Here is a 21,305-nt window from a genome sequence, read left to right on the forward strand (position 1 = left end):
AGTGCACTGGAAAGGAGCCATCTGTGGGTTCCCTCTGTCGCTGCATTTCCAAAAGACCTTGCAGAGTGACATTAATTGTTGTGACGGCGTGCACCTCTCCGTTATTACCCACCGCTGCCACCCCTCCTGCCTTTCCTCATCTCCCGATCTCGCGCTGCGCTCAAATATTTGTGTACCCTCAGCTCAGAGGGACGCGGGACCCTCCAAGCAGAGCTGTCCCAAAGTCATCTCAGCGTGGGGAGCACATTTCATACTTATCAGGCCGTTGCTTGTGTACAGATGGGACCCGCCCGTTCTGCGTTATCGGGATCAGCTCCTCTCCGGATTCTCCCCCCTGGGTTGGCTGTCCAGGATCGGAGCACGTCCCCTCCTCCTTCCCTTTGCCGAGGTACAAGTTGTGGGCTGCACGAGGAGCTGACGCTCAGTGCTGCTCACTTTTCCCCAGCAAAGCCATGGAAATCTGCTGGACTTCCCGGGCAATATTAAATCCCAAGCCAAAGCTTTACACAAGCTACCTCAGCACACTGTCAAATTATTAGTATTCTTCCTCGTAATACAGATGAGGTCTCATTTTATTGAAAGAAAGGGAGAGAAAGAGTGTTGCTTTTTTTTTTCCCCCAGCCCTCTTGGGAATTATTTTATTGAAAATATCAAAACCAGGAAGATTTCTGTGGTGCCAGGGGTCAGAATCTTTGACTAGTTTGTTGTAATGTGAACACATAAAAATTCACTCGGTGCTCATTCCCTGCCTTTTATTTAATGTACGTTCCAGGTAGTTCCACTTTGATTCTTTACATTACTGTCCCTAGCACTGACATTTGCCTTGAGTGTTTTAAATTTCTTTCATGAATTCTGAAGGCAGAAAAACTTCAGGAAAATCGCCATTGGCTTAATGTGTATTGATGTCCTGTTACCAGTAGAAGGAATTTTTGTTATTCCAACTGACGCTGAATAAACAAGTACCTTCTTGTTTCTTCTGGGAGGCTCTAACTTGAAATATTCTTCGCTGTAATATCTCCACTTAAAAATAGCGTTTCCTTACCAGTTCCCTGTGAATCAGATCTGCATACCTTAATGAGTAAGTGTTTAATATTTTAATTTCTATTAATACGGAATAGTAAAGTGCTGCTGGAAGTCAGCTGAAGTGAGAACCGTGACAAGCAGCTAAGTTACGTTTCTCCCTGTGCATCATTGTCATCGTCACCGAGTACTATCAATATAAGGACCAGCCAACTCCTAATTTCAAAGGAACTGGGTTTTTCAGTGATTGCTGAGGGCAGAGTTGTCACGCAGACCCTTTATTGTGACAATGATTCATGAGAAGAAAAGAAATCAGCTTGATTCTCTCATCACCGGTGACATTTTCTTTGGACTGGCAGTTAAAATTTTTTTTTTTTTTTTTTTTTTGCTTATAAATAGGTTACTGGTGATCTCTAAAGTCAGGTGAAGGTGACAGTATGGAACCCCTGTGGATATTTATGTTAGTCATCTTTCAGCATAAACCTGGGCTGTAAAGTGGGGCCTCCAAACACAGCCTCGTTACCTCAACTGGTTTTTTTTCCCTTTTCTTATAAAAGGAGGCAAGTTCACCTGAGCTGTGTGTTTAAATCCTGGGAAGGTTTGTGTCCAGCTCTGAATTAGGCAGTGTCTCTGATGGGAAGTGATAATCCTGATTTGGAACAACCCTGAATGCTGGCTCTTCTGCAAACTGGCATTGCCTGGTTTAGGCTGTGTTGGCCAGTGTTAAAATGCCTTTGAATTCCCCCAAAATGACAGCTAAGGAAAGTATTGTGTTGGTGTTTTGAGGCAGATCTTAAAAGAAGGGCAGCTTTTGTCTGAGATCATACCTAGCATCAGGCACAAGTGCTTCTTGGGGGTTATGAAGGCTCCATCCATGCAGCTGGGAGTGCAGGAATATTGCTGATGCAAAGGGGAATGCGTTTCTCAGGGCTGCACTGTGCACCTCCATGATCTAAGAGGAGAAAAACATGCCATCAGGATGTCTCTGATTGCTTTAACCTCTCTGTCCTCCACGCTGAGGCAGCCCCTGGAGCCGCTCTCTTGCTTCCAGCCAAGATTCCAGCCTCCTTCCAAATATTCCATTTCAAGTAAGCAGGTGGTTGAAGTCTTCCCGAGTCCAGGGACATCTTACCTCCGGTAGGGTTTAAACCACAAACGAAACAAAGGGGAAAAAGCCCCACGGAAAACCAGAGTGAACTCGGGCCAGCGCTCACGTCTCCGCTCCCGACTACGCAACCCGTGTTCTGGGAGTCAATTCATTTCTGCGTGTTTAATCTGACACCTTTCGCAAGCAACACACTCACTCAAAACACCAGCCCTGAATAAACACTACCAGCCCTCTTGTAGATCTTTGATTGGGTAGCTAATTCACAAATGATTGACTACCCAAGTAGTGGGAGCATATGGAGGCTCTGTGAGCGACTGTCAACACGAGGAAAGTAGTCGGGGAAGCCAATTGTTAAGAACTGGAAACAATAGCGAACAAGAAAGTCCTTGAAGGAATGTGGCACTGGGGCTGCTCAGAGCCTGGATTTATGAAAACAACAGGGCCAAAACAAAAGAAGATGGCAGCATCATTTCCTATATGTGCTCCTCGTTGTTGGTTATTATTATTCCAATTTTTGACACTTGAATGAAATGTGGTATAATTGGGCTTCATAGCTGCTGCTTCAGGCGACATCAATTGCCTTTTTTAAAAATGATGATGGCGTTGAGGGAGACTTTTTTTTTCCCTTTTATGTTTTGAAGCCGCCGTGCTCTCGGTGCCACTCGTGCAATGCACGAAAGGGGCATTGTACTCCTGGGAGGGTCTGCAGGGCTGGGGACCGAGCCCAGGAAGAAATATGAGATGGAGGAGCAAAGTAAACATACTGTGGGATGTTATGCTAAAGCTAATCCCAAGATATCCCTTCTTCTTATTCCCTCTCTGGGTTTTCCTTACCAGTAGCTCGAGCCTTTGGCTTCCTTCCCTGAGTGTGCAGCATTACAGGTGTATGCAAGAAAACTCCATTCCCTGCTTTCCTTTGCTTTGATTCAGTAATCAATTCTGTCAAGTTTGAAGGACCTTAAGCTGTCATGAAAGGAAAATCATTCCCTAAACTGTGTTTACTTCTGAATCTTTTGTTTGTATTGATAGGTGCAGTGCAGGATTTGGTTGGCTTATTTTGACTCGGGGAGGAAATCAGATGAGAAGCATTATGTTTTTCAAAGTTGTATTCAGCAGGGAAAGGGAAGATGTGTGTATTCATCATTCTGCTTTTGCATTGAGAAGCAATTCTTTAGGAGGTAGAGCAAATCTTTAAAAAATAATGCAGGAAATACTCTAATGACTCAGAAGACTGAATGAAGCTATTGTGGCTGAACCCTCTGTGGGGGATAGATCCCGCTGGGTGTGTTTTAAATACCGTGCCACTCATTTCTGATACACCCCAGCACAGAGCAGCATTTCACCTCAGCATTCCCAAGGGAACTCTGGCCCCCCCAAGGCTGCTGGGGTGTCCTGCCCTTGCAGCCTGGATGTCCCCACCGTTGAGTTTTGGGTGGTGATGTCCACCTGAAAGAAGCAGAGGATTTTTTAGCTCCAGTAGGCGAAGCCTTTGCACTGCCTGAATGAGGTGGAACTGGTGCTGGGGGAGAGAAGGGAAATAAGTTGAGCCACGTCCGTGTAGCTTTAAACCCAAAATACTGGCATGTACTGAAGGCAGTTTTTCCCTTCAGACAGACCCAAATGAAGGGTCTGGATCCAAACACCCCCAAATGAAGGACCATCTGTACTGTAGCTGTGCTGTAGCCGCTTCCAGAAAGGCTGCCAGAGGATGCGCAGGATGTAGCCCCCGTGCCAGGTGCTGTCAGCAGCAGTTGGATGCTGGTTTCAGACGTCAGGAGGGCCCTTCTAAAATTAACATGCACGGGTCCCCAGGAGAGCAAAACTGCTCCCCTTGGTGCTCTCAGGCAGAGAACTTTTCCCTTTGTCCTGGGCCTAAGTTTGTTGTGCATAAAGCAAAGGAAATACCACTCCGAAAAAGAAGCAGCATAAATGGGGAAACGCGCTGAGGGTAACAGAAATGTCAGTTTATAATGTACATTGTGTAAGCAAGGTGTGTGTAAAACCCCCTCCACGCACACACGTGGGTGTGCGCTGCATTTTGGGCAGCAGCCCTTTCCAGAGAATCACTGAATGGTTTGGGCTGGAAGGGAACCTTGAAGATCATCTCATTCCAATCCCCCTGCTGTAGACAGGAACACCTTCCACTAGACCTGGTAGCTCCAAGCCCTGTCCAGCTTGGCCTTGAACACTTCCAGGGATGGGGCAGCCATAAATTCCCTGGGCAATCTTTTCCAGTGCCTCCCTACCCTCACAGTAAAGAATCTTTTCCTAATGTCTAATCTAAACTTCTGTCTTTTCAGTTTAAACCCTTTCCCCTTGTCCTGTCACTGGAGACCATTGTAAATAATCTCTCTCCATCCTTCCTAGTGACTCCCTTAAGGTACTGGAAGGAGGCTGCAATTATTGAACCCCAAAGCCTTCACTTCCCCAAGCTGAACAATCCCAAGTCTCTCAGCCTTTCCTCCGAGCAGAGCTGCTCCATCCCTCTGATCATCTTGGTGCCTCCTCTGTACTTGCTCCAACATGTCCCTCCTGTGCTGGGGACCCCAGAGCTGGAGGCAGCTCTGCAGGTGGGGGTCTCACCAGAGGCGAACTTTTCCTCACTTCTCCTCCCCTCTAGCAGGAGTGTTTGGTGCATACTGTCCCTTTAATGTCTGATTTTGCTCCTCAGCAGCTCTGTCCCCCAGACAGCCCCCCAGGAATTGCTGGCATGGACTGGGGTGTTGTGTGTGCAGCAGGGTTGGACTCTCATCTCCCTGCCCTTGCTGGGTCACACAGATGCCAGGGGTGGCCATGCCGGTAGAGGCCTCTTCTCCCCTTCTCCCAGCATCTCCTTCGGACTTTTCATTTTCGCCAAAATGCCAAACCTGGATTACTTTAAGGCTCTTCCAACTGATAAAACCCATTTCTTCTTCCTCTTCCTCCTAGTGAGATCCCAAGTGGAGGATTCCTGGTGACAGCCAGCACTGCTGCCGGGATCTGGGAGCCGCCTGCGGGTGCCGAGCTGGAGCAGAGCGAGCAGAGTCAGGAGTGCTCCTATTGACAGGTAACTCTTGGAACTTCATTGCCTAAAGACACGAATTTCAGAGCAGTTCTTGGGTGTAGGCGTTTAACTGCTAATGATTTAGAATCTTTAAACAATTCTAAAATATTCCTTTTAATGAAATCTTTGCCGTTAACCTTTAACTGCTTCCAGTTCACGGAATGCTTTACAAGAAAGGGCAGGAAATCAATAGCTCTAAAAAGCAAAAGCAGCAGCCCTGGTGCATCAGCATGTGCATATCATAGTGGTGTGCCAGTGCCAGGCACTGCCCAGGGCAAGCAGGGCATGGGTGACACACGAGAGCTGTCCCTCTGCCTGCCTCACTTGGCATCATAATCTGGCTCATGAGCAGAAGGGAGGATGAAGGTGGGTTTTCATCACCAAGGCATTATCAGGGGAACCTGGGGCAGTGATGTTTGTCCACACAGGAATCCCCACATCCATTTATTTTTGAGCCCTCGTTAGTGTGACTACAGCAAGCGAGATTTTGACCTGGTTTTGGTGTTGTGTTGGTCCTGGAAATTCTTGTTACTTTTGTGACTCGACTACAAGTATTGTAAAACAGGAAAATGCTTAAAAACTAATTTATCTTCTTCTCAACCTCAATTTGTACCTCTATATGCAAACAAACGAAACACCACCCCACCCCCCACCATAATCCCCCTGTTTAGTGAGCTTTCCTGCTTTCCTCTGTTCAGCTTTTCCATGCTTTTGTCTTAGATGTTAGAAGGTTGGACACAAGGTCATCCACAACCCATTTCATGTGGATACAGCAAGTCAGCTCAGGTCTTCTCCCCCTCCCCTCAATTCATCTGAAAGCTCTGCTGTGCAGTAATGGGGCTGAAAACACAGCCCTTGTGGTGCAAAATAAAAACGCTGCTGTTCCACAGGACTGCTGGGAAAGGATGTCCCAGGTGAGCGTCTGTGCAACTCAGAATGGGTTGTTGGGATGTCACATGTGACTTCAGCAGTAGATTAGTGTGAGTTTGAACCCTTTTAGGCAGAAGCTGGGAAGGGGTTAGAAATACTTGTGCCATCAATAATTACAGGAACTTCTGTGCAGCCTTTGCTGCTCCTTACAGCCTGGGACGTCCTCCTGGAGGAGCACAGGGAAGGGCAGTTCAGGGAGGATATTATTCACGGGTGTCAAAAACCCCAAGCATGTGTCACTTGCCGGTAGCAATTACTGTGGTGGCAGGGCTCTGCCCAAATGTTGCCATGGATATGGGCTGTGATCTCCTGTGAGCTGTTTGCCCAGGTTCTGGAGCTGACTCCTCTGTGTCTTAAACAATTATTGAAATCTATATGCTCACTTTCCCTGTCTGTAAAAATGGGCTGACTCCCCTCACTGGTGTGTTTGGAGAACAAATTAATAATGTCAGGCACTCAAGAGGAAAAGTTTTTCAATGTACATTTGCTGTGCAAAACTGCTCAATATTGTTATTATTTATTATTCTATGGACTCATCACTCTCGGCTCCCTTCTGCCAGAAGCTGCTTTGAAAGATGGATAAGTTGCACAAAAATTATTTTCCTTCGGTTTTCTTTGTGAGAAGGTTTTAAATGCGGCGTGGGGAGGGGTGTTTTTGTGAGGGAGGGCAAAGGAAGACAAGCTGCTGTGATTAAATGAGTTTGAAAAGGTGGAACCAAGGAAAAATAACTTCACACCTAAAATTCAGATCGCTGTATTACTAAATTTTTTACTCAAATAACAGGCAGAAGTACCTAAGAGTATAAACAACCCTTTTACTACCTGCAGATATGTTTATAACACTTTGGTTTTCTCTCTGCGCTGTCTTTCCCTCCTGGCTGGTACAGAAGAAGTAAAAAGCAGGGAGAGATGAGTGAATAGCCCTAATTACTGTTTGTGAATTCTGTGTTTGATGTGGCTGATAGATACCAGCATTGCTCCTGTCTCACTCCCTACTTCCAGTGCCTTTCCATCTGGTGCAGCTCGGGCTTTACGCTCCCTCAGGTTGATGTGAAAACTCCTGTGAAAGCAGAGTCATTGATTTTTTTTTTTTTTTTGTAGGTTTAGTGCCAGAGCAATTTTAGGTGGCACAAGGCTGATTTCCTTGACTTTCGCTTTCCTGCTCTTGATACTTGCGTGTCAAACTCAACACCTTTCCCAACACTATCCTCCTCCTCATAATAACAAAGTGCTCAGCACCTCCTCCTCCTCACTAGCGCTGTCAGCAGGAGCAGTGGAAGGGTGCTACAGGCGACTGTGTTTGTTTTGACAGTGCCAACTTTCAAAAGAATCTGCTGAGTTAGTGGGAGGTCTCTGTGTGTGTTTGTGTTTCTAAACATAATTGTTTAATTTGGGGAGATTTCACCACTGCGCATCTCATGGGGGAGTTACAGCCTGGACTTCAGTTCCTGCTGGAGAGAGAGGTTGTGGGGAAGAATTTGGTGTGCTGCAGCCCTCACTCATTTTGGAGACAGCTGATGACAGGGAGGGACTTCTCCAGGTCTTCCAGTTAGTTGGTGATAATAGAATAAGTAGTGGGGAGAACATTGTCCTGTGTTATTGTAAAAAGTCAGCTGAAGGCTCCATTTTGATGTCTTATATGTAACCATTTATCACAGCAAAACGTCTCTGTAGTATCCATGGCCAAAGCAGTGGGATCAGGATCAGACCCTGTGAGCTGCCAGGAATGGTGGTCACAAACACACCCCAAGGGGTTCTGCCCGAGTTAAAGGGTATCTCTGTAGACAGATTCTCACACACTGTGTTTCAAGTGTCACTGACAGGAGGTGCCGTGATTTATGACGTGGCACAGGAATCCCTGATTAATTGTCTGGCAGTGCTGATGTGCAGGAGATGACGTGCAAACTGGTTTTTCCCCAGCATTTTTATTAAAACACAGTAGGCGGGGAATGGACTCTGAGGCTGAAGTCCTGACTGGGGCTGCCTGCTCACAGAAAGTGTGTGTTGAATCATCCCTTTAGTCCTCCAGCCGCTCTCTCATCCCACTTAGGGGGCTTATCCCTCTCCTCTGAGTGCACAGGGAGATGAGAGTCCAAGCCCTGCTCCTGGGAATGGTGTCGGTTACCAGCACAGAGAAATGCCTTCAGTAAAATCTCCGTGGCACCGAGGCCATTTACATAGAGCGAGCAGGGCTATTTAGGTAGGTGCCAACCTGAAAGCTCCTTATTTCTGAGCTCCTTCAGGGCTCAGACCTTGCAAGACACCAAATGTAAGTGGATAAATGGCTTTTGCACATGTAAGTCCAGTGGCCCCTTCACACTGGTGACAGAAGAAATGGAGACTCTGCCCAAACTCTATTGAAATAAAATCCTGCATTTTAATCAGCGGATTTCCTGCATTTCTCTGCATACTATTGTTTCTTTTTATTTTGCAGCATGCCTGCTCAATTCATGAGGCATTTTTGTGTCCTTTCCAAAATGTGGGATAGGCAGTGAACTCAGCTTCTGAGCCATAAGCCTTTTTCTTCCCCACCTAAAAAAAAATCCCACCTGCTCTCTCTTTATATATTACCACCCTGCCTACAGCTGAGATAGGGATGTAGGGGGACAGAGAGTGTATCTGTGAGTGTGCTGCTCATGCTTATATTCCAAATGAACATGACATTATCTCTGAACTTAAAACCACTTCTTTGAGTAACTACATTTTTTTTTTACACGGCACAACAGCGAGCCTCAGCTTATAACAAAAATACATCTGCAGAGGGAACTGGAGTTCAGCCTGCAGGGACTGGATCTGCCTGTTTATCACTTTGTGCACACAGGGATGAACCCTGCAGTGGTCCTGCCCAAAAACAAAACTAAGGCATTTGCTGCTCAGGGAATCGTGGGCAGCCCTGTGTGCGAGGGGATTAGGGAAGGGGAGGGAGGACTTGCAAAGGGAAAGGCTGCAGCTCAGAACTCGGGTTTCCTGGGGGTGGTGCAAGGAGGTGCTTCCTCCTGGAACTTTGGTGGCAGTTGAGCCTGTTCTAATCTTGAGCTGGGACTGTTCTCCCTCCTGCCATCCCCGCTCTGTGCCTTTGACAGTCTGTGGTCTGATCATCTGTCTGAGCTCCTTGGAGACACCCATCCACGTTGAGCCAGAGGACATATATCTTTTGCTCTCTCCTTTTGTGCACTGCAAGGATATTATTTTGAAAGTCACACTATACAACAGCCGTTGCAGAGGGTGACTCTCAGCTCCTCTGCAAACAGAAGAGAGCTTTGCAGGCAATTTAATATAAAACAAGGTTATGTCTTTAATTAAATTATTTAATCCCTTTTTTTTTTTTTTTTGTAAGACAAAGTCTTTTTTATGAGTTTAGAAACAAGGAGGCAAAAATTCTGGGGTTTTGTTTTTTTCAGCCTTGAATTTCTTCAGTCTCCTTGTGCTGCTCATTTTTCTGCTCTGTGTTTATACTTCTTCTGGGGAAAGGGGATGGCACTTGTTTGTCTCTGTAAAGTTTAGTGTATGGGATGTAGTCTTATTTGTAAAATATTCTGTGCAGTGCTAGTTGTAAGTGCAAGTGTAAGCCCCAAATATCTCTGTCTTATTAATTTTGGCATTAGCAAGACATGTAATTTTTACAGCTGAAGGTGGCTTCTCCTTTTTAATACAGTCCTTCCTGTTCCACAAGGTGAGCTGCATTTCTGCTCTCTGAGGGAAACGGGATGGAATTCACAAACCAGAGCTGAATGGCAATTAAAATAATAAAAAAAAGGGGTGAGAGAGAAATTAGGAAGAATGGCCAAATAATCCAGGCATATGCACTGCGTTTTTCCTTCAGCCAGCAGTCACACCTTGGTCCTCCTTTCCAGGCGAGCTGACCGAGGCAGAGAGACGAAAAGTAACTGTGATCCCATAAAAAGCTGGAACTTGAGCAGGAATCCAATTAGCTCCTTTGTTTTAACGTTAAACTGCCTCGCCTTGACCTGAGCCCACAGGTAGTGTTCCCGTCCGTGGCTGTTGTCAGGCAGTCGTATGAATGTGTTACAAAATTAAATAATGTGGCATTGTGCTGGATGAGTAGCACTTACGCGCTAAATTATCACAGCTCTCCCTGACCTTGGCAGCATCACAGGGTTCATATTTTCAGAAAGATGAATTGTTCTCAGAACAATTTCTTCAGTGTTTTAAACGCACGCGCTTTCCTTTCACCTTACGGATGCACCGCTTTTACCTCCCCGCGCTGCTCTGATTTTAAAAACACCGCTCCCGACACAGCGCCAACTGAAGTCAATAAAAGGGCTCTTACCGACTTCTGCTTTGGTACTTTATATACTCAAATTAAACCAGAGGATTTGAGCCTAAAATGGGAGAAAAAGATGAAGTGTGCAACTTTATGGACTTCAGAAGAAAAACTTCTAGTCTAGTGTTCTCACAGTCTTGGCCGCTCTGTTCCAGGATCTGAGGGCAGCAGGGCAGGACACAGTGATTCTCTTTCAAGGCTCAGCATCCCTTGGCTGACTTGTACTGTTTGTGTAATCTTCTCAAGATTGGCTTGTAGTTGTAGTTCAGAGCATAAATAAAGGACACGTTTGCTTGTTCTTTAACATGAATATCGAGGCCACACTGCACATTGGGGCAGGCATAGCTCAGCTCTGCTGTCTCATGTACTAAAGGGTAGCTCCATTCTGTTCTGATGCATTACATTGTCCACATTCAAAATTGCCCTGCACTCCTCCTCTACCATGTCCTGAGAGAAAATCAACTCCTTTAAACAAGTTATTAATTGAGCATTAAAAACAAAACAAAGGAGTGGAAAATATATACTTGCAGCCTTTTCTTGGAGATAGTTTCCCAGTGCAGTGTAACATAAACAGATTAACTGCAGTGTTTATTCAGTGTGAAAAAGCAGTTCCAAGAGCCCCAGGTGCTTGCCAAGTCCATAATTGTACCTCCTTAAATACTTTCATTACTTGGAAGTACAATAAGAGAAGCAGAGGCACATGCTTTCTATTTTCTTGTCAACAAAACACCTCCAAGAAATTAAACTCCATTTTGTCTAGAAATTTTCAACAATATTTTTTTCTTTCCCTCTTACCTTGAAGAGGAAGGGGGGCCGGGGACCCTTGTGGGTGCTGCTGCCACTGCCACCCATGGGCCCCTGGGTCTTCACAGGGACCTGCTGCCTCCTCCTGCTTCAGGGCCCAGGGCTGCCTCCTTCCATGGGGATGGCTGGCTGCACTCTGCCCCTGTGCTGTAAAACGTCTCCCAGTGGCTGCAGTACTGAACCCACAACCTTGTGCTTGTCAGGACTAGGATATCTTCTGGAGATGTGTAGATTTTACCATGAGTGTTTTCTCCCATGGCTAATGACCTTACAGCATTCTAAAATACAGATTCTTTGGGCAGTCTGGCTGTTTGGCCTGTGAGTGTATTCCCCTTCTCTTTTGGCTTTTCCTTTTGTTTCACTGGTTGATAAAAAGGCATGAAACCTTTCCCAAACGCAGGACTGAGTGCCTTCCTTCAGCCTTGTCCTAACATCCTTCCATGGAGCTGTCATGCTGCTCCCTCTCAGCTAAGGAAAGAAAACTAATTTAAAGTGAAACACGAATCTGGAGTGTGATTAAAATATTCCTTCTGAATGCATATGCTAAAACTGGGCATCATTAAATGCCCACATCCATCTGCAGATAAGCTTGGGGGTAATCTGATCCTCAGGCCCTATCCCAGGCCTTGCTGTTCAAATAACAGGGGCAGAAGTTTTGCTGTGAGGGCTTTATGTTTTAAGGAATGCCTTAGTCAAACAAAACTGCCTTTCCGAGCTTCTCCCTCCTGAGTGCCAACCATATGTAGTCAAACCCAGCTCTTTGGGGAAAGGCGTGTGGCGGGTGAGATTTCTGCTTCCCACCAGTCAAAAAAAAAAAAAAAATCCAACAAAAAAAAGTCAAGTTCTGCTTCAGAATTGCATCTGAACAAGTGTAACAAGAATTGCTCATCTCACAGCGAGAACGAGCCTGTGCAGTTACCCGAAATTTGGTCTCGAGAAAAGCAGTGTGAATATTTTATTTATTCCTCTCATATCCCTTTATGTCCCAGGCCTTGATTGCATATCTAAAAAGAAATTCCCTCATCTTTTTTCTAAGCGAGGTTGTGATGTGCCGTGTTGTCTGTCTCCAACCAGTCCCGTATCGCACTAACCCGTGGTAATGAAAAGCGGCGCTTTCTCGGTGCTCAGTGGTAGGTGAGGGAATGATATCCATGTGATGAACCTGGTAAGGATTCAATTGTGTTATTATACAGAGCTCGGGGAGAGGCTGAACAATGCACACCTGGAATCTTAAAAGCCCCCCTTTCTCACTGGAGGGGGCGGCTCTTTCTCTGGGAGGAACTCACTTCAGAAGTAGCTCCCGCAGGACAGCCGGGACAGCGAGATTCCCGCAGCCTGTTTGTGAGGAGACATCTCCCTTCCCGGGCACCCCCCCCGAACCTGGCACATTGTGCTGCGCTCCACTCGCAGGGCTGGGGATACAAAGTGTGACGAGACACTCTCCAGCTTTGTTTCCCCGAGTCCAACAGCCCTTTTTAAAGGCAGGAGAATGTCTGTGTTTCCACGTCAGTTTAATAGTTTGCCTGTAGATCACATCCCTTCCTATCACAAAGAAATCATTGTATCCCGCTGTGTAATTAATACACATGTACGGTGTGGCAAACATTTTCCTGTAGACTGCTTATTTTGCCTGTAAATTACAGGAAATCCTATACAATACACCTGGGAGCCCTGCAGCTTGAAATTAGAATACAAACCATCCCCACCTCCTCTTGCTTGGCTTACCAGTCAAATTTTGAAACTTTTTTTTTGTTTGGATGTGTAACAAATTCTGATAGCGGTGAACTCACTGCTATTCAGATTAAAATTAATACAGGTTTTAATTCTGGAATGGAACCAATTTCTGGCTCGTGGAATTGGTACAAAGGGATGAAACCGCACGGAGGTTTCCAGTTGCGGGTTTTGTTCTGACACACATGCAACACACAAATTTGTAACAAGATCCCTACAGTTTAAGGTATATTGGCAGTAAAACCGGTGGCCAAGCCTTAGTTCTGTGTGATGTCACATCTGTATGAGCCCTGAGATCGTATTAAAACAGCAACAGCTGTTACCTGTTGGAGACACAGAGACTTCTAAAAGGGAGGCTCCGCATTTTCCCTCTCTTGCTGCTCCGCCGTGAATCTCAGTGACAAAAGAGCCCTCCAGGAGAACAGCAGTGCCGACTGCCAGAGCTGTGGAGCACCAGTCCTTAGGAGTTTGGTGCAGACTAATCACAGGGCATTGCCGTCATTCCATGTATTTTTGGGGGGCCTGGGCAGGGGGTGTCCACTCAGAGGGTGTGTGGAGAGAAGCTGCAGAAAACATTTCCAGCCTCTCACTGGTGTGTGACCTCCGTGCTGTAAAATGTGCAGCTTTATCTCTTGCTGTCGAATAAATGCTCCAGTTCAGGAAGGGCACGGGAGTTTAGGGAAAAGACGGCTCGGAGCTCTCCGGGGCTGCTGACGGCTCTGGTGAAAGCTGCTTCCCCAGAGCGCTCTGCCAGACATAATCACATCCCTACAGGTGAGAGAGGTAATTCAGGCTCTTTGAAGCTCTCTCCTGGCTCCAGCTCCTTCCCTCTAAAACTGGGAATGGCAATTGCATCTGTTTATGAGCAAGCAGCAGAGACCAGTGAATTTCCATCACTAAAAAGATCTCTTAGAAACAGAAGCAGGCCAAGTCCTGCTCTCCCTTTCAGCAGGGGAAATGTAGTCACAATCAAGGCTCACACCGAATCACTGTTGAGCTGCCTTGAAGTTTGACAATGCAGTTCAGAAAAACATGTTCTCCTGAAAGTGTAATAAGAGGAGAGTTGTAGGCAGCTTCCCTGGGGGAGCAGTCCCAGTAGGAATTCCTTCTGGGCGTGAATGGCTGATTTCGGTGAGGAAACAGGGAGCAGAGGGAAAACAAGAGTCTTCCTGGGTGAACCCAGCTGTGCCTTTTTTACTGTTTCATTTCTAACTTCCCTCCATCAAAGGTACTCTCCCAGCCCTGGGCACTTTAGCAAGGTGTTCTTCACAGGATTTGAAGGGGAGTGCATAAACAGAGAGAAACTGAAAATCTGCTCAGGCCGAGACTTCATCAGCACCTCAGAAAATCAGAGACACCGAAAGCAGTGGCTTTGTAAGGGTTCTGATGCACCGGTGTCATTGGAAGCTGTTGCTTTAAAGCCGTGATGTCACTGTGGAGAAATATGATGTCAGGGCTGTAAAAGAAGGAAATAAAACTTGCTAAAATTCCTTTGCACATTTGGAAGTTTCCATTTTCCGTTGAACAGAAAATACTCTGTTCTCTTTCCTGCGACCTTCACCTTCTTTGTAAGTACCCCTGCCAAGAGTGCTAAGGGTACACAGGAACCACCATTCCCCTTCTCCCAGTGGGAATATAGCTACCTTTTATTACTAGAACTAGTTCTTTCTTTAATGGTTTTGCAGTAAAAGTTAAAAAAAGAGTGTGAGAGAGAAGAAGAAAGTGGCCTTTTTAACTACTACAAGAGGTATTAAATAGTCAGCCAACCTCTGGAATCACTTCTCATTTTCCATGAAGCTGGGCAAGGAGTGTTACGGAGTTTTTTGGGAAAGGTTTATTGGAACTTCACAGTAGGACTACAAAAATGTGGATACTCTGATTGGTTTTGGTTAATAAGGCTCAAGGCTCCTGCCTCTACCTGGCTTTAAAGTCTTATTGCCCCTTAAATTTTCTCCAGGGTTCGAGTCTGTAGTTTGAAACAATCATTCACATGAATATCATTTGGTCTTGTGCTGCAGGGTGCTTGCACCTTCTGCATTTCCTCAGTGCCACGGAACTGTGTAGCTTCTTGCAGGGTCTTCTGGTGATATCTTAGGTGACTGGTATGCCCTTTTCATAGATCACTTGCCCAAAACCCTGGGAAATCAAAAGAGAGTTTGCATCCACACCAAAACTTACGTATCTGGACTGTGACTGTGTATCTGTAAGCTGGATTGGGGTGGGTGGGTGCAAAAAAGTGAACTGTGGTTTGGCCTTCAACTGCTTCCTCCTCTTCTGGTAATGATGTAGTCAGTAGCTTTTGAATTTTTGGCCTGTTTCCATCCTTTAACATGACAATGGCTCTCAGCTCTCACCAGGAGTGAGCAAAGCAATTAGGAACAGATGAAATGACTCAAGCTCCCATTAGGCTTAAACTGAGCCTGTTCTTAGGAGTTTAAGTTTTTGAGCTTAATCTTTTGCTTTATTTCCTGTCCATGTTTTTTTTCTTTCTGGCTTACTATCCCCTGTGAGGTTCTGCCACTGGTTTTGCCACTGGAAGCAGGGGGATTAAATACTGGTATTTCCTGAGCTCATCTGAACCAAATTCAAAACCTTTTGGTCTTGTCCTCTACTGATTGTGTTTTCTTGGTAGTGCAGAAAATGGGCTGGTGTTTAATCATTGTTTACTCCATCCCTCCTTGCTGTGTCTGAAGGCTGAAAAGCTGGTCGAGCCAAAGGCGTGATTGTGGCCAGCACCGTGATATCCCCTCTTTTGGGGTACTGGGAGTTCCAGTCACAGGTCAGGAGCCCATCCCAGCTCTGTGTGGTGCCTGCAGACCCCCCAGGCCTCCTGCACTCGGTGAGAACAGTTTACAGCCATTTTCTCAAGGAGTAACAAGACCCACTCTCTTAGGAGGGTTCACCTTGAAGGTGGAGCCAAGTTTTGCAGGGTGTGTTTGGGAACAGTTTGTTTGGGGGAATCCTTCAAACCCTCTCCTGAGCCTCTTGGATTGTGTCATTAACAAAGGCTGACTTTTGCTCCAGTGTTGTTCTTCTTCCCAGCTGGGCACTCCTGTTCAGTGCTGTTCACTGTACCTGTCTCACATTGCTGGTGAGGCCACGTATCCTCTCACCCTGCCCAGAATTTCACTGCGTGTTGAATCCACTCCTGACTTGGAGCTGCCACTGGAAAGGGAATGGTCTGGGTTGTGTTTATCCAAGGAAGAGAAATTATCAGTTAATGACAGGAAAACCTGAGACAAAGCATGCATTTGGTTTAGAGTGGCTCACTGTTTGGTAAACCTTGTTCTTATGTGGGTTTTTTTGGGCAATATTTTAGACAGAGCTTCTTTGATGATGCTGGATGTCAGATTAAAAGGACGAGTAAAACAAATATTGTTTCTATGTGTTACTGGTTACATTATGTTGTTTAAAGTAATACTTTTATCATCTGGCTATTTTTTTAGCCAACCTAGAAATGCCAGAGGCTCAGCAAGCTTGGTAGTTCTTCTGGTAGGTGAAAGAATCATGATAGGAGTGGATATTCCCAACCTCGCACAACTCTAATTAAGAATAATTCTCAGTAATGGACTTTTGCTGCAGGCTAAATAAATACTGCTCCTGAATATTTTTCTTAAATCATGCAGGATTGTGTTAATTGAAACTCTCACATCTTCTAGATTGAACCCAAGTCCACGCTCTCCAATTTCTGTCTTTGTGTGTGTTGCTGAGGTGCATCTGCTACCAGCAGTGTAATTACAGGCATGGCTGTATTACCTTGCAGACCTTTTGTTACAGGGGTCACGTGTTGCCTGGCCCCAAAAAACTGTCTTTGAGCTGAAACATGGCAAGCAGAGCCACTGCAAAAATTTAGATCTTGGTTTATAACTGTCTGGAGTCCTTTCTGAGGGGTTGGATGCAGCTGTAGGTGCTGCAGGATTTCAGGCAGAGGACAGGAAGGGAATGTATGTATCATTAATATCAAGCTTCTTTTTGGGGATATTTCTCAAGAAGGGGAGGAAGCAGAATGACAGAAACCCGGTTTTGATTGGAAGGCTTTCAGTGCAGGGCAAGGTGAGAGGAGAGGGAGACCTGTGACCTGCAGCATGGCAGAGCATCAGTAAAGCTGCTGTTCCTCCTTCCTTCCTTTCCTGCATGGATTGTAACTTCACTGAGCTGCTGCTGAGCATCCATAAAGGACCCCTGCTGAATTCCCAACTTGCCATATGTTCCCTGCCAAGCGCAGGGAAGCAGGGAAGCACGGAAGCACAGCGATGGTACTGGAGGAGGCCATGAAGGAAAGGCAGCAAGGGGAACTTCTGCTTTGCAGAGAGCACCAGGTACACACGTGCAGAGGGCTGGTGATACGGGGGGCACAACATGGAAGGCAAAAATGGCTTGTCTTGCCAAGCAGGAGAGGGCAAATCCACCCGGAAATTAGCAACGTTCTCAGGTTTCTGGCGGTTGTTGCCAATAACAGAGGGGGGGGGGCGGGAAACAAAAAGAAAGAAAGGATCTCAAGTGTGCTTAGCACAGGATTCATATGAAAAAAAAGGGGATTAGAATCAGGTTTTCAAAGACATAGGAAATGTGTTCCCTGCCTCACTTTTGTGCTCACAGCATGGGGATGGTTGGACACCCTCGGACAGCACGTCCATTTGACTGCCTACCATCTTGGTGTCTGTAGAAATCCTGGGGGCAGATTTTGCTCCCAGAAATGTGTCTTTTTTGTGCCGTTGCAGAGGAGCAAATCCAAGGAGTGTGTTGGTCTCCGAGGAGGTTCTGTCGGCACAGAAAAAACTGGTTCACGGCACTGGAGTTCCTCTACCCCTGCAGTGCCGTGGCACCAGCAGTCCTGGGGGTCAGCTGGGAGCAGGCTGGTTCTAACCCAGAGCCTGCACACAGGGCATGTCAGGCCTCACTGCCTCAAGGATTGAGGGTGGGAATGCAGGAGGGAATTACCATGGCTTTGCCCAGCTCTCCACACACGTCACACAGCTGCAGCAGAGGACTCAGCCCTGTCTCCTTAGCACTGCAAGTGGGAATTTTCCATGTATTCCTCACCCAGAGCAAGAAGCTACTGAATATCAGGGGCAGTTGTTTGCGTGCCTGAATGCCAGGCACGACAACAAGAAGTTAAGGATGCTGCTTAAACCATTACTGAGAACTTCCTTGCTTTAGTTAGTTCAAGTCAAACATTGACTGGTATTTGATCAGAAGGCGGGCTGTTTTTTTTTATTATTATTATTTTTTAATACAGTTTAATTGTACTGGAAGTTATATTGGGCGTTCAGTAACCACTGGCTTGAAAATTAAGTGAATTATGAAAGCTGAAGTGTTGCTAGCAGCATCAGTTAATGACAAGGTCACCACCACTGTCATATTCAAAAGAAATGTTACACTTGAATGAGGCTGAGATGGCTGCACTGTCCCATGGTTCCAGGTAGAGAAAATGAAACAAGAGCTCCTTGGGTACTGTTTTATCCCATGTTTGAATCTAATGCATTCTTTTTTCAGCTCGTTTTGGTTCTGCTGTGTTCCCTCAACATATGGAGTCCCTAGATATTAAGCTGTAACATGGAAACTTTGGGGGCTGGGAATTACAGATCATGAATAGATTGAAAAGTCCCACTGAACGCTCCCTTGGGTTGTTTGTGTAAAGATTAATTTTTGTTGTTTCTGCCTTTTACAAAAATCAAGTGAAGTCTACAGTTATTTTTGTCTTCCAGGCTATAATAGGGATCAGACTTTAGGCGTGCCCTGCGCACCAGCACTCAGGCACATAGAGATGCATCTCAGGAACTGACTCAGAAAGGTGGTGTTAATTGAAAAGGGGAAGTGTAAGAGATCTTGTTGGAGATGCAGGAAAAATTAACTGTTAAGTTCTTGATGTTTGCACACTGTTTAACTCAAAGCCCTGATTTCATAATTTAGCATAAATCAAACCAGAAGATAATGATATTGTGCTTGACCCTGTGCTACCGAAGTCAGTGAGAGCAGAATTAGTCCTGGGGACAGAGTAAGTGAGGGGGAAGATTGCTCAGAGCTTGCTCCCTTGCCGAGCCTGCAGTCTGACCCACGCTGGAAGGCCAAAAGGAACAGCACCGCGTTTGTCTGGTGTGTTCGTGGTGCAGTGAGTTGGTGGCAAGTTTAGGAAAGTCAGAGCCTTTATGGAACCGAAGCCATACCTCGACCCAAAAACTAACCTGAGCCATAATTAGGCCACATGCCTTGTTGGGAGCAAAGTGGAGCAGTAACCCAGCTGGGTGAGTGTCTGAGAGCTGCTTCAGCACAAAAGCCGGCACGCTGCTCGCACTGGCCGTTTAAGGTACCAGCAGAGCAGGGGAAACAACCAACTGGAGGGTCCTAAAATCTTAACCCACGTCAGCTCTTTGCAGACTTAAAGAGGTCAGCACACTTCGCTTCCCTTCCCCTGCCTCCCATCACAAAGCCTGATTTGTTGGAAGCCCTCTGTGAAGCTACAATCCACCTGACGAACCGTGCTAAACCTCCCGGCTCACCTCCCTTTCCAGACCTTTCTGGGACACAGATGTTGTCAGACCTCTCCGGAGGAGTGCCAGGCAGCAAGAGCCATCCAAAGGGAATGCTCTGCCACAGGCTAACCCCAAATTTGGACAGGTCTGAGAAGCTTAACGTAGAACCTGAAGAAGGAGCTGAGAAAATGGTCAGTGAAGGTGAAAATTGTAGCCAGGGCCTGGGGAGAGAGATGAGCAGCAGCTTTGGATGGGAGGACAGTGTGGGAATGAGGTGGCACAGTAATAAAAGAAGGAATTGTTTAGGCCCAGAATACATAGGAAGAGCATATTTTGAGTAGAAAAAAAGAGAAGTCTGAGGCTTGGAGGTGACTTGGTTGAACTTAAGAAATTTTGCTCTTGTTTCTGAGGACTCGGTGGTGGATGTACAAGGCAAGTTCAGCTGAATGTTCTGTTGGACATCCATAATGTCCAGGGAGATTTCTACCCCAAAGACTCTGCTTTTTTATTCATTTACATGTCTCTTTCCCCATCACTGTGCTGTGTTTGGAGTAAAGAGTGGATGTGTTCCATCTTCTCTATGGTGTGAAGTGCTTCTCCAAACTGGGAGCCCCTCAGAAACTCATCAGTGTCCCAAGGTGGTTGTGCATTCACTGCCACCCATTTCCATATCTCCAGTATTTGCAGTGGCAGAGGAGGTCAGGATGGTGGTGTGCTGTAGAAAAGGAGCCAGACAATATAATAAAAGAGATTTTTACCATGCTAATATTAATACTAGCATTAATTATTATTAATAATAACTTATTATTTAGCCAAAAAAATCCTGTTAATGATGAATAGAAGAATTACAGTTGCCCTTTATGTAAATTACTTGGGTTCCTGTTAACTGTTCTTTAGTGCATCTTAGAGGCAGGAACATTTGAGTCTGAAATGTTGAAAACACACATTTACCTTTTCTAATTGTAATTAAAATATAGATCAGGGGTGAGCGTGTTCCCTGTGAACTTGAGCGGCCCAGTATTTCCAGAGCACAGCCATTTCTTCCAACAACCAAGTGCATTTAAAACTGTGGCTGTCCTTTCTGTTGCTGCCCACTTCCTTACCCATTTTTGTGAAGAGCTGTAGTTCCAGCTTTATCCAGATTTTCTCTGAGCTTTTGCAAGCAGGAGCTATTGCTGGAAGCTGAGAAGTGCTAGAAGCTGCCCCTTGTAGGATAACAAAGTGCATCTTCAGGTAAAGAATTTGGAAGATTTGGGCTCATAAATTGTTTTTATCTGAACTCTCCAGTCCACACAAACCAATATTTTTTCATGTTCAGTTACTCTCCAGACAGGTATATGGTTGCAGTTCTCAGGCTTATAAAGGAGGCACAGAGCACTGAAAGGGATAAAGCAGAGGGACACAAATCCAAACCACGTGTAAAGATATGTGTGTGTGTGTGTGTGTGTGTGTTGAGATATTTATTTGCTTCTGAACCTGTGTTTTTTTCACGAGGGATTCAAATTTGCTCGAATCTTTGCTTCAAATTTGCTGTGAAATGTGGAGGGTGAGCTGTGAGCAGGATCTGCGCGTCTGGCAATTGCCACATCCATCCCAGAGCTTTTCCCTGCTCAAAACCAGCTCCCTTCTTCCTAATGGACAGGGAACCAGAAATCATGATAAGAGCCCTTCCACCCTGGGTTTTCTGTGGGTAGCCTCTCCATGGTTAATAAATGAGTTGGGCTTGATGGGAAGGTGTTGCAGTGGTTTGGTTTCCAGCCCACCTGGGGCCCGGGGCTGCATTCCTGCTGCTCCCTGGGCTCCCCTGGAACTGAATGGGAGGTGTGGGTGAACGAGATCAGACCCCTCGTCTGCAGACACTGAAGCCACAGGCAGCCCCCAGTGACCTCCCTCGCTCTCCACAAACACTAA

The 21,305-nt window shown here is 46.0% G+C and overlaps 1 long non-coding RNA gene across 4 annotated transcripts in view; it reads left to right on the forward strand.

The window, feature by feature from the left end:
- LOC126640337 (uncharacterized) overlaps nucleotides 1–21,305 on the forward strand; it is a 256,125-nt gene that overhangs the window by 153,588 nt on the left and 81,232 nt on the right. For all 4 annotated transcript variants that reach the window (XR_007628991.1, XR_007628988.1, XR_007628989.1 and 1 more), the window contains exon 5: nucleotides 5,057–5,174. This is a non-coding gene — a long non-coding RNA (uncharacterized LOC126640337). The remainder of the gene's footprint in view (nucleotides 1–5,056; nucleotides 5,175–21,305) is intronic.

The sequence above is a fragment of the Myiozetetes cayanensis genome, unplaced genomic scaffold (assembly GCF_022539395.1).
Source record: "Myiozetetes cayanensis isolate MyiCay16 unplaced genomic scaffold, myiCay2020 scf2-11, whole genome shotgun sequence".
Classification (NCBI taxonomy): Eukaryota; Metazoa; Chordata; class Aves; order Passeriformes; family Tyrannidae; genus Myiozetetes; species Myiozetetes cayanensis.